Genomic DNA, 13,355 nt, shown 5'->3' with positions numbered 1-13,355 from the left:
AAACTACCTGAAATCACAGAGATCAGGGAATAGACTGTACTTTGGGATCAAAATATTCTTTTTTCTTATTTTTTTAATCCATCAAGATAAACGATGAACAGTATTCAACAAGTAAAAGGACTTTAAAAAAATACCTTTCTCACTGTTTTTCTAGTAAAAGAGAGGAAATTGAGTGTGCAGAAACAAGAGAATCATGGCATGTAATATACTGAGAACAAGGAGTTAAATTTTCTCTCACTTTTTCTAGGTGCCTAAATCAGTTGCATCAATATTTGAAATTAAAGTAATGGTGTGTATCCTAAATAGGTTACTGCCTATTTTTCAGGTCCCAGAAATTAGGATCTGGGGGAAAAAATTTAAACATGTTTAATGTGATGAATGTTGAAAAATGTCTGAGGCCCCTGWATTGTTTGCACAGAGTCAATATCACTAAGGCATAGCAGCACATAGAAGATTTATGGGACTGTAATAGAAAATTAAACCTAAATTGATTCAACAAATTACTGCATATAAGAACAAGCTGAATAATTTAAAAAATCAATATGAATAATTTGAGTAACTGGAGAGTACAGAAGAAGATTGTTGCATAGGTTAATATTTATTGCACATCGATTTAATGACTATCTTGAAGTAACTGTTATTGAATTAAAATATGAATATGAGATATTTTTCAGTGCATGACAGGAGAAAGTGTAAGAAACAAAAGCAGGTAGTTTCCAAATATCTCAGAGCTGTGCTATACAGTGCTAATATCTGGTCTATTTTTGAAGAGAATCATACACAAATTAAGTCCCTTGTTATCTTTCATGTTGCTTCCGTGCAATAAAGGAAATATTGCAAATGCAAACTTAAAAATGTCCTGGGATGTAAGGTCATTTGAATTTAAAAATTATTGGACTCCATGCAGGCATGAACATAATATTAGTAACAAAGATGTAAAAAAAAAAAAATTGTTCTGACAATCATTGCATTTGTTCACTTGTTTCTTATGAATCACTTATGAGGTGATTGAATTCTTAAAGTACTTTAGGATCCAGCTGCAGAATGGGAAAAAACAACAAAGTGAGACCCATTTTATAAATATATGAAACTATAAAAATAACAATAGCCAAAAAAAGTGCCTTTATTTTCTGGAAAGATAGCTATTATGTTTAAGAAAAGAAAATTTAAGATTGTTTTGAATTTTAGAAAAAAATATTAAAAAATGTTTTGCTATCATGAATTACTACATGAGTTCTAGCTACAAGTTTCCAGATCATTGCTTCTGTTTTCTAATTTATGTTTTAGGATTATCTAGGGGCCACTTAGGAAGGAGTGTGATRTCTTATGCACACACAGACTGACTCAAATAATTTTATTATTTTGGTACTCTTGATCAGCTAATTCAGGGTGTGTTGTATCTCCTGAAATTAAAGTCTTATATTGTCCCTTTTTGTGCACCCCGCAGAGAGACAGGAAAATCAAGTCAAATCATCCTTCTCACTTTTTTATTTTTCTGTGGGGGCAAACACATGGAATTTGTGTGCACTGTGCTTTTAATATTAGGGAAAACCAAAGGAAAATAATTAGAAGGTTTTTTATAGCACCATAATTTATTGATGAACATTCATTATGAATTCCTGAAGGGGGAAGAAAGAGCTGTCTCACTGTTGTGCCTGAGCTCCTTAACTTGCTGATTTAGTAAAACAAAAGTCTATCCCTCTTTCACGAAGGCTTTTGATTCCAYTCTTCAGAACAGCATCATATCCAGGGAAAATCAGAACGCCACACAGAGAAGTAGAACGAATGGAATTAAAGAGATGAGGAAAGCATGAGGAAAGAGAGGTCTGTGATGTCTTTGGGGAGAGGCATTGAGGCTGCCGTGCTGGGCTCCCCATGAGTGCCTGGCAGGAGGGAGYCTGAGCTTGCTGAGGACGGGGAAAGGTTTCCCAGCCTGCAGGCAGATGCAGAAATGAGGGGAGCTGCTGGAGGTCACTGGGCATGAGGGAGTATGTTTAGAAGTTAGTTTTTACAGTATCAGAAACAGGTTAAAAATGCTAAGAGTTAAAAGGTGAACAGCTGAATCTACAGCTGTTTTTTCCCCTTCCGCTGCCCCACCCYCTTATTTTTTTCATTAAATATCTAAAAGAAATTCTGTAAAGACTACTTTGAAGAGAAGACATTTAGGGGTAAAGTTTATTCACATAACCACTTATTTTTTACTAAATAACTTACAGTGACTAAGACACCTACAGCCCAAACAGGCCAGTCATTTCAGGAGTGAAGTTTTACATCCATTCCTCTGGACTTCTGTACACTGCACAGAAAGTTTATTTTTCCATAGCAACATGGCTCAACTTGGGATCCATTATTCAATGAGTTGAGCTACCTGAATATGGAATAGGCAAAAATAATAACATTTACTAGCATTTATCTCCCTGAAAGTCCTTTCATATGGACTGTTTCTCCCTGCAGCTTGGTTAATTTCCCTTTCATATCTGCTGTGCAGGAACAATAAATGAAATGCATTGAGGTGGGGGATCAAGTAGGTTTTTTTGAACACTGAAGCTTTTGATATGTCATTGCACAAGAGTTATATAATCAGGTTCTCCCAATGGTAAACACTCAGGAAGGGGTTGCATTCCACAGGCATTCTTGCTTCAAAACCAGCCAGGGAAGGTTATTGCAATACTAAAGCTAGGCTAAATGTCTCAAAAGAAAGAAATAAGAGGTAGGAAAATCACAAACAAGACTGAAATGTACCATATGTCTTTCTAAATTAATCACCCCTAGGTGCCATTTGAGCAGCTTTGTAAAGTACTGTATAGTTCTTCCATTTCACAAGGAGGTACAAGGTGCATTTCATCTGTGAGTTAATTAAATTGCTTTTATTCKGTCTCATTAATATTCTTTTATTGCAGGTTTCTTTGTGGACATAAATGACCTTGAAGGTAGTGTGTAATTTCAAACTTACATAAATTTGCTGATAATGCTAAATTGGACTGGACTGGTAAACAGAAGAGAGAGACAACCATTTGAAAATTATTGCATTGGATAAGGCTTTGAGGTTGATAAAGCAGCTCATTCAGTTTAGCAGGAAATAGTCTAAGATAATGAAATGGGGCACTAGAAACAATCATAGTTTCTTTGGGCTAAAGGCATACAAGCTTCAGAATTTTGAACAAACAGAAAATTTAAGTGAGATTGATGGTAATTAAGACTGTACTTTYGCAATTTTGCATGCTTAGTTTCAATTCTCTTCAGTTCTTCTGAAAACAAATGAGGAACAGGACTCAAAATCTTCCCTCACAAATGAGACTGAAAATGATATATGGACAGAAATTATCAGGTGTAGGATCTTAGTTACCCATTGTGTTTTCTTTTACCCATTAAACCAATTTCCAGACTTATTTGAAACTATGCAATCTCTTCCAGCAGTATCAAGGGATTGGCTTGCTCTCAAAACATGAAGAGTTTGATCCCTCAAAGATGATTAAATAGCTTGATCTAGCAAAAGGAAGGCATATTTCTACTTTCTTCATCAGAATTTCTGGGCTACCTCTGATTCTACAAGCTGTGTGTTTGGTAGCAAAATCTATCTTGCCTGGCAATGGTTGCTATTTATATTGTACATCTCTGGAATCCTAAACATGAACCAGATCTCGCTTTGGTGTTTACAACACAGCACCTGCACCAACTACAAATGACCTATWAAAGGATATTTGATTTATATCTGTGACTTTCAATGACAAAGAMGGTCTGAGGACAGCTTGTTTGTTCAACAAACTTGAGGAAAAGCAGCTGCCATTCAGCTGGCGTGTCCATCTCCCACATCAAAGCCTAAAGAGTTAAAAGAATTCCTCTGCTTCCTCTGTCTCCTCCTGCTCTTGCATCCCATGTCCATTTTCCCAGCCACAGGTTCCCCTTCCTTGTTCTTGCTCTGGCCTTAGAAATGCCCAGGATGCCTCAGCTCCCAACCCAGCAGCAAAGTTTCCCCTTGTTTTTCKGCAGTTCGGGAAACCGAGTTGGTGCGGCAGGAGGGTGATGAGCACCAGAGCTGGCAGCAGGTGGGCATGGAGGGGACAGCCCACAGCCAGGAGCAAGGAGAGGGAGATGCTGCTGCCTGGGACAGCCCATCCCACTGGCCCAGGCTGTAGGGGATGACTGTGCTCCCCACCCCTCCTCCAGCTTCCCTGGGTGGGAGTCTGTGCACCAAACACKATGGTTGTTGCACAGCATCAGAGAATGCAGCACAATGTTGCAATTCCCAATTAAAAAATAGGCCCTTTCTGGTACAAAGGAGTCAAATATTAGTGTTCCTGCTGGGCTGTTTGCAAGCTGTATTTGAATTGTCAAGTAAAACAAAACACTTGACCCATTTCTTTTCATCTGTGAAAGAAACGCGCAGTCTATCCTTCATGTCTCCTAGCTGTTCATACAAGAAAATATTTTAATATTGTATTATTTGTATAATTTCAAGAAAAGAAATGTTCTGTGTCAATCAGTGCTATTTATTAATTGGAAAAGTGGCAGGGATTTAAACAAATAGAAATATATGCTTAATTTCATTAAAATAATGTGTTCAAGTTGCTCTGCTTTTCGTTTATTAGCAGACCAACACTAAAAAAATATTTGTTGTAATTAATTCTTCTTAAATTCAGCAACGTCATACTTTAATTAACTGAAGAAACTAAAATGAGCCTTTTTATCTTCTGGTGTTAATGGAAGACAYTGTAGGATTTTTGGTTTATTTAAACAGAGTGAAATGTGTTAAAAATARGCAAGATAGGAAATGAATAATTCTTTGGAGAAATATAGGAGCAAAACCAAATTAATCTTTTCTAAAAGAAAAAAAATCCCAGGAGTTTTTCTTTGTTATGTCCGCATTTTCTCAGAGTATCTTGGCAATTGTGTAGTCAGACTGATTGCTTCATCCTTCATGCCATTCCATGGGRATTCCCACTTGTTTGGCCAGCATCAAGATAGTTTACTTCCATCTGTTGCTTCCTCCCTCTCTGGTGTAGATCATAATGAAGGGTATTGACAACATAAGAATTAGATATAAAGACCGAGAAAGGCCCATTTCCTGACTGATGCCACAYCTGAAGCACATTGAAAATGTCACGGAGATTTAATTTGTGTATTTGTCTTCTTCAAAAGTTAGTGATAAAGGTGGATAAGAAAGCACCTGTCCCATTTTATCTGCCAGGTTTGTGATGCTGGACAGCACACTGGAGGTGAGCAGCTTTTGGTGAATGTGTGTAGAGCCAGTGCATTCCTTGACCTGATCCTGAAAAATAACTGACCCAGCACACTTTTCTAATGGAATTGACTGAAACTCTAAGGGCAAGGAGCACACAAGCTTTTAACTCTTGTGCTTAGAGCAGAAAGTTCAGGAAAATTGATCTTCATCTTCAGAGCACAGAGTAGTATTTATTGCCCAGCCAGACTGRGTGAAGCTGGGGGAGTCTCTGCAGCAGGAGGTGCCTGATGCCCTGGGGTGGGTCTGTCCTGGGGGAACACCTCCAGCCCATGGGGAACAGCTTGGGACTATCCATGGGACTGGTGGAGCTGATGGATGAACTTGCACTCGTGACAGACACAAAAACAATAAAGGAGAGGTGAAAGGGTAAGCCTTTGCCAAAGGATTTTCCATCTGAATATTTTCTTCAGGATACATTTCAGCTTGATTGGCTTCACCATGCATACGGATATTTATGAGATGAACACAGGAGCCCTCAACACAGATTTGCTGTGGCAAGGTTCAGAATCATATGAATCCAGGTGTCCTTTGATAATTTAAGATTTTACCTGAATGAACMGTTTAACTGAGACAGCCAGACTTGCTACATGGTGCCCTGTCACAGGTTTTGGATATCTGCTTGTAGGCCCAATGAATTCTCCACAAAAATCAGGTGGATAGGCAAACACGTATAGAACGGATCTGCAAGTGGCTCCAGTACAGAATGCACYGAGATGTGATTATTGGACCTTAATGCATTGGCAATTTTATTTAAATGCAAAGAAATGGGGAGAAAGATGTTGAGAAAACATCTTTACAGATTCATCAGAAACACTAAAAGAAGGGAACCAATATACATTTTGAAATTCAAAGCTCTTTAAAATTTAAAAAAAATGTAATTTTCCAAGAGATAGTGTGAGCCTTAGTATAAAACTGGAAGAATCCAAACTGAATGTTTGGTGACACTTTCTCACAAAATAATAATAAAATAACAGGAAATTGGAAAAAAAATTACAGATACCCTTCTTGAATTTGAAGAATAATAATGTATCTCTCTGGTGAAATACAATGTTTCTTTCAGGGGTATGTTCATTTAGTGATGACTCATTTTACTAATTTTCATATTTTTTTACCATAAAATATAAAATAAATACTTAGCATTTTTATTTAAACATTTGTTTATGATATAAAATTGAATATGTCAAATATTGAAAYAAAAAGTATTCAAATAAATATTTGGCATGCTTATTTTGTTTTATTTAATGAAGAAATTGTCAAGCAAGATATATATTAGTTTAAACCAGAAAATCCAGGAGAATGGCATAAAAATTTATATAAAAGTCAAATTAAAAATTATGAAACTTCAATACTGAACAGCCATCAGCTGCTGTACACATCCCTGGTCTTCTCATACTTGCAACTCTTGATGGCCAAGGTCCATTTGTATCACACCCCTCAGGAGCATGCAGCAGCACTGACCCCATAAAATCAGTGTAAGGATGGGATGATCCAAGACTATCTTAGTAATTCCCAGCTCAGGGACTATTCTGGGCCATGCCTTTTGATTGACATACCCTGATGCAGGCAGGCTGCTGCCAAGGCTGAATGAACAGAAGAAGCGAGGCAAAGGGAGCAGGGAGAGGGTGGCTGGAGCTGTGGGAGCCTCCCTGTGCTCATTTGCTGAGTGAGTTTTGACTCAAATATCTAAATGGTGCTGCTAGAGGATGGCGGCAAAGAGGATCATGGGTTACAGAAAAAAATAGGTGTGCTAGCTTGCACGATTGTTGATTTTGCACCATTCATGCCACCTGACAGGGCTGTCTGGAAGGTGGGGCAGACGCTGGGGTATGGGAAGCTGCTTTGGGGTGAAGAAAGGAAGGCTGATAATGGTGCTGGGTTCGTATGCAGTAGCCTTGAGCCTGAGCTAAAAAAAATAACATGAGTAATTAGATAAGGGGTCACAGAGAGAGAATGCTGCACTGGATACATTTCTACACACTGTAAAAAACAGATAAATTTTCTAAGTTGTTTTTCCTSTTTCTAAGTTGTTTCACCTGTCAGCCCTGTGTCACTTTCAGAGATGAATGCAGGAGAGGAACCTCGTGCTATGGATGGACTATCCAGTGTCACACTCCAGGAGTGCCTCCAGGCTGGGACTGGACCACTCAGTATGTGGGCACACAAAGCCACATGGAATGCTTGCCAGGGTCTTTCTTACTTGGCGGGCAAGTTAATTGTGGCAGGTGGGGTGTGGGGTCAGGACCCTGCAGAGTGGTCTAGCTCAGCTAAGGAGTTGTCTTTCAGCAGCTGGTGCTTTTGGCTGCCTTCTGCAGACCCAGTTTTCCTTGATCTGGGGGAACCCCTGGACTGGAATTCACCACTGAGTCTCATGGTTTTGGCAACAAGGGCAGCAGCCTCCATCCACTGCTGCTGTGATCTCACTGGATGATGGGTACCTGGGAGCGGGAGAAGAGACATTCAAACTGCAATCCTTTGGTTTCCAGGCCTTGCTCATTGTTTGGGACACCCTGCAGTACTTCCCTCTGAAGATCCAGCTCAGCTCAGCTCAGTGCAGACCCTTGTGCTGACCTGTGATGGATGAACAGTCCTGATCCTGCACCTAGACATAAGCCATCTGAAGTTTCTTTTCCCTTTTTTGGGTCTACAGATACTCTGAACCTCCACCGCTTCCACTTATCTGGAAATCACTTGGTAATGAAACAGGAGGAATGTGACAGAACTGAATAGCCTTGATCCTGACCTAGCTTCCCAGAGATAAAAAGAACCTATCTATCTTCACATGTCCTTCTGTGGTCTACAGCTTTTGACAGCCCTGTCTTTGAGAAAGCGACTGCCTTGCGGTGGACTATAAATGCAAAGGTGCTAAAGCACAGCCTTCATGGTGTGAAATCACAGAAGGAATGTGAATGCAGTCAAAAATGCCAAAATGGTATGGTCTCAGATGTAATACTGAAAGGAAATGTTCCCTGGAAGTTGCTCAATTATGCCAGTGAATAATTTAGAAAGTGAAATATGCTAATAGAAATATGCCAATTCTGTGTCAGAAAAAATAATAGAAGTTTATTACCACAGACTGCAGAATCCAGCTTTTGGGAAATGTTCCTAAAAATACTGGATGTGTCCAGRGGAAAAAGGCAAGAGAAGTGCAATTTGATACTGAATGGTATCAAGGGATATAAAAGAACTCTGTGAATAAATTGAAGACTAGCCTTACAAGAGCCTCATAAAAGTATCTATTTTGACATACTTTGGATAGCTAATACACGTAAGAAAATACAGAGTGGATTAACTAAGGCTATTTTAAAACACAGGTTCAGAATGAGAGCTACRCATAAAAGGGGAAAGAAATCAAGCACAAAGCTTAAATAAAACAAAGGCTGAATTTGAGCAAAGGGTTTTGGTTGGAGAAGCACCTGACCTCCAGAGAAGAGATGGAATCTCCAAGGAACTTTCCTGCCTGGTGACCCTCTTTTCCTAAGCTGAAGAGGATGTCACATAAATGAGAGACTCGGATCATAGGCCTAATCAATTTTTAATGATTTTTAGCATATACTGTTGTTTTTGTGAGGTTAGCATTTGAGGGAAGTTTATTTTGCTGTCTTTGACATATTTCATAGTATTGTAACATTTATGGCAACTATAGGTGTAACAATTGTTGCTTTTGTTACAGCCTACAGAAACTGGGTTAAGCTGCTGATAGGGAAAAGAAAGTGTTAAGCACCAGCATTTATGCAGATCCTAATTGGATTTATCCTAATTGTTTGTATCTCTTGTTGTTCAATAACCATAGCTCCATCATTCTTCCACTACTTTAGACAATACTTCTCTTTCCCACTAGGAATGAAAAGGTCTAACCAGAACTAAAACTCTTACTATATACACGATAGATGTCTGACATGGCCTACATAACTCATGTCTTGTTTAGTGCTAAAGTAGGGCACAGCTAAAGAGAGGAGAATTAAGCAACAAATGCAATAAATGCTTGAAAAAAGTTCTTCTGAAAAATTCCCATGTACTTACATGGATTTTGATCCAGGCTCTGGAAAAAAAAATAAAAAAGTGGTCATGGATGTGTATTTGACTGGCTTCCACGACGTGTTAAAAAAAAAAAAAAAAAAAAAGGATTTTATATTGTCCCTTTTTATGCTGATTTCTGTCAGAAACCTGAATGAATGAGGTGCTGATCACATCCTCCTAGGACTGCTATTTAAAAGGACCCTGGAAATGGTCTGAGTGACTCAAGCTGGCCCAACTACTACAGCAAAAGATGGTGCATACAGAGAATCTTACTCTGGTAAAATTAAAGAAATTCATACCTTTAGTATCCAGTTTGATGCTATTGTTTTCGTCTAAAGGGTATTTAGCTTTAATAAGTTATGTCATACATTTCAAAAAATGAGACAGCTTATTCTATGAATGCACAATGATATGGCTACTCATAAAAACAAAAAAAAAAATACCTCTACCCAATTTCAAACTAATAGCTAAAATTACTTCTATCTATCCATTTTTATTACCCATAATAAATTCATTGCAAAGAAAAAGTATTCATCATGAACAACAGTACAATGTAGTTCAAAGAAAACCTCAACTAAATCCTTCCCTTTTCCACTTTGTTATTCAACAAAATTAAATCAGGAAGCAAGTAGCAGATTTCTGTGTTAGTGGATCAGCTACTCATGGGCCTTCAATATTTACTTCAGACTTATGAGAGCTGATGGAGGGTTGTATCTCCTTGATATCTGTCTGTGGAAGTCCAGCTTACTTGGAAAGCACTGAATGGGCCTTTCTTTAGTATCTCCTCTCTTGGTAAATGGTGCTTGATAACTGAACAAAAAAGAAAAACAGGTGGTCAAGATAAAGTAAAATCATCAAGCACAAGCTAGAAAACATACAAAAGTAACACAGGTCAATGCAGTATACAAATATATTATTTATCATGTTATGAAGTTAGTGCATCTGGATCACATCCAAAGGTCCGAATTGCAAGCCAGTGCCATTTCTGCTGACCTTTTGAAGCACAGCTTAGCTTTCAGAATTCAGAAGTACGAGAGTTTAATATCAATATTGTTGCAGTGAAGGCACAGGTTTTGCAGATTATCATTTGTCTCTGAATGTAATTGTGATACAGTCGTCTGTTTCCACAGCCTCTTCAAACCTTAAAAAATAGTGCATTCTTACTTACTATATCAATTTCCTCGACACTTTTGCTGATTCAAAACACTAACCTTTTAGAAACAGTCATGCTAATGCATACATCTCTATAAGCTTCCTAAAACATTGAAATAAAATAAATAGATAAATAAGCTTACTTTTAACAGAGGGATTTTTATCAAGGCAAACTCACCAGCCATTTTGGTTCATCAAATAGTGGGATTTATCTATCTTACTCCCAGGATGCATGTTGAAAAGCAAATAAGAAAAATTAGGGAATACTATCAATAACCTATCAGTTAACCATAACCATATAATTTTTCCCCTTCTGTCAGCTGATTTTAATGGTGAAAAGTGGAAAGAATATAAAAGAATCATATTCCTTTTCTGAAAGAGGTCAATTTTCCAGTGTTGCTTGGATCATACACATCTACTTCAGTGTAAGAAATGCTTACCCACTGTCTAGGCGGTTTTATCAGTACAGATCTTCTAACAAGGTATAATCAGAGCAGGTAGAAAAAGACTATGGCAAAAGATAAATGGCTTTAGGTGAAGGAATCCTTGAACCTCATAGGAGACCATGGGAGTCTTCTCTGTATTTTAGACTTGGCATATTGTATAGCACACCACCACAAAATCTGCCRGAGCACTTAGGTGAAATTCCAAGAAATCTGGTTTTACTGTTTTTAGTGCCATTTTTCTTTTTTAACATTACTTGCTTGCTGTTAGTAACGCGAATGCTGTATTCTTTGTATTGGTGGAACTATCTAACATATATGGAGAGGGTGGGAGCCCCTTTTCTCTTGCAGAATGACAGCATCAGGAAGACGGCATTTTCAGAGGCCATTATCTGACCCAGTGCAGGTAGTGGTGTGCATCTTTGAAAGACACGAGGCAGGCTAAAAATGCTTTATGCCTAGGACAGTCGTTATTACAGAAAATATCCCTCATGCTACTGTGGCAGGATTGCATTTCATAATATTTGGGAGACCCAGAGGACACTACTCCAAGGCTGATAGTGCAATGTTCAATTCACCTGCTGACTTTGAGCAAACTGAGATATGCCAATAATTTGCTAAGTGGCCACAGTAAAATTTAAAAGGGTGGTTTGACAGGGCATGAAATCATGCAGTGTGAAAAGAAATATTTGCTTTGGAAAATTTCAACATCTCTCTGTGAAATTCTTTTTTCATCTCTCTGTGAAAATAATTTTCTCTTAGTACAGAGAAAATACTTTTTCTTTTTCATTTTTCTGTTTTAAGTAGAATTGTCTAGAAAATATTTCTTAAAAAGAGGGCTGTCACAGGAATCRCTATGACTAGGCTAATGCGAAGACTGGAAGTAAGGACTGTAATTACAAAAGACCAAAACCATGAAATAAAAGCCCAGTCAAAGGCATGCCCAGTGCACAGGGTAGCTGCCAGTAATGCTGCCTGGTCAGTACTGCTGGGCAGTGGGGGAGACATGAGTAAAGCTGAAGGGTGCCAAGTGCATGAGTGGGCAGCTGGGAGCCCAAACAGGGCCCCAGGATAGGGACTGCAGCTTTTATGCTTCTGAACAAAGGCAGAGCCCTGAATGACACAGTGGCCGTGAAACCAGCRTGGTGACCCATCAGTTGTTTAGGCTTAAAGGCTGGCCTTTAGTTCTTGCACTGGTTTGGTCACGTTATCAAGATGTGGGAGACTGGCTTCTGCCAGAATACCAGACATTCAGTGGTCCATGCAGAACATAATTGCAGCTGACAGTAAGTTTATTCATAGAAATTCTTATTATTTTCTGCCGGAGTGAGATTATAGGTGTACTTCCAGGAAGACTGAAAGCCTGACAAAAAGCTTTACATCACATGGACAGAAATAATGTTTTTTTCTGTATTGTCAAGTGACTGCTGTGCTGCAAGCCTGCTGATATTTTGATCAATAGTGCACTCCTGACATGTAAGTCTTTTGCAGTGAAAGATGCAAGAACTCTGAGTGCTAAAGATCRGCCTTTCCTACTCGGTTTTACAGTGTAACATAACATAACTACTTAGCAAACATCTCTGCAAAATATGTCTCATTTTTTGAATGCTATCAAACACCATGTTATCATGAAAATAAATGTCCAGGTTGCAACAAAAAAGTACAAGCAGCTATCATTTGAGGAGAAGGTGGARAAAGGATTTTGGAGAAAATAAGTTGTCTATATTCATGAAGCAGCCACTTCTGCATCACATCTACTTAAATTCCTTTTCTTACTSTATCCAGACACATTTCCAAGCATTTAGTTCTTGCTCTCAACATCATTTGCATTAACAGCTTGAACATTTTCTCCCACAGGCACCATTTTAAGGACCTCTCTCAATTCAGATCAGATTGCTGCCCATTACTGCTATCAGGAAGGTATCAGGTTTCCAATTTAACACGTTAGTGATGAATACCTAAAAAAGCATACCTGAATAGAAATACTCAGGCTTATGTTTATGCTGGTAATCCTGGTAAATATGGTGTAGTTAATCTCTCTTTAGCTGGCACACACCACCCTGTTCTGCTGTACCCCTGGGCTTCCCTGCCTCCCATTGCTGATGCGATATGTATATACAACAGCAATGTTTTAAGGAACTAGAAAATTTTTCCCTCAGCACATAACAGCATAAATGTGAGGCAGAGTAGGCAGCACTCTCAGAAAGATGTGCTGTGATTCAACAGCTAGGCTCTCCACCATGCTTTGCTCCATGAAGAATTAAAACATTGTAAAGTTTCTTCTGCTTGAAGAGCTGTATTGTTGGCTTGCTTTGGGAGTATTGTTTAAACTGCGATATCATTCTCTGTTGCTTAGGCACTGCATAAATATAAATATACTAACAGAGCTCTTTTTTTGTTTGAGGAACAGGTTTGTATTCACTAGTAAATGAATGAGAATTATGTAGAGAACTTTATGCATACAGACAGATTGTGATAAAAGAAGCCAAATGCCATTGATA

Source organism: Malurus melanocephalus, unplaced genomic scaffold (genome assembly GCF_030028575.1).
Source record: "Malurus melanocephalus ecotype Western Australia unplaced genomic scaffold, MMel_1.1 scaffold_80, whole genome shotgun sequence".
NCBI lineage: Eukaryota > Metazoa > Chordata > Aves > Passeriformes > Maluridae > Malurus > Malurus melanocephalus.
Note: the sequence above shows the minus strand (reverse complement) of the source record.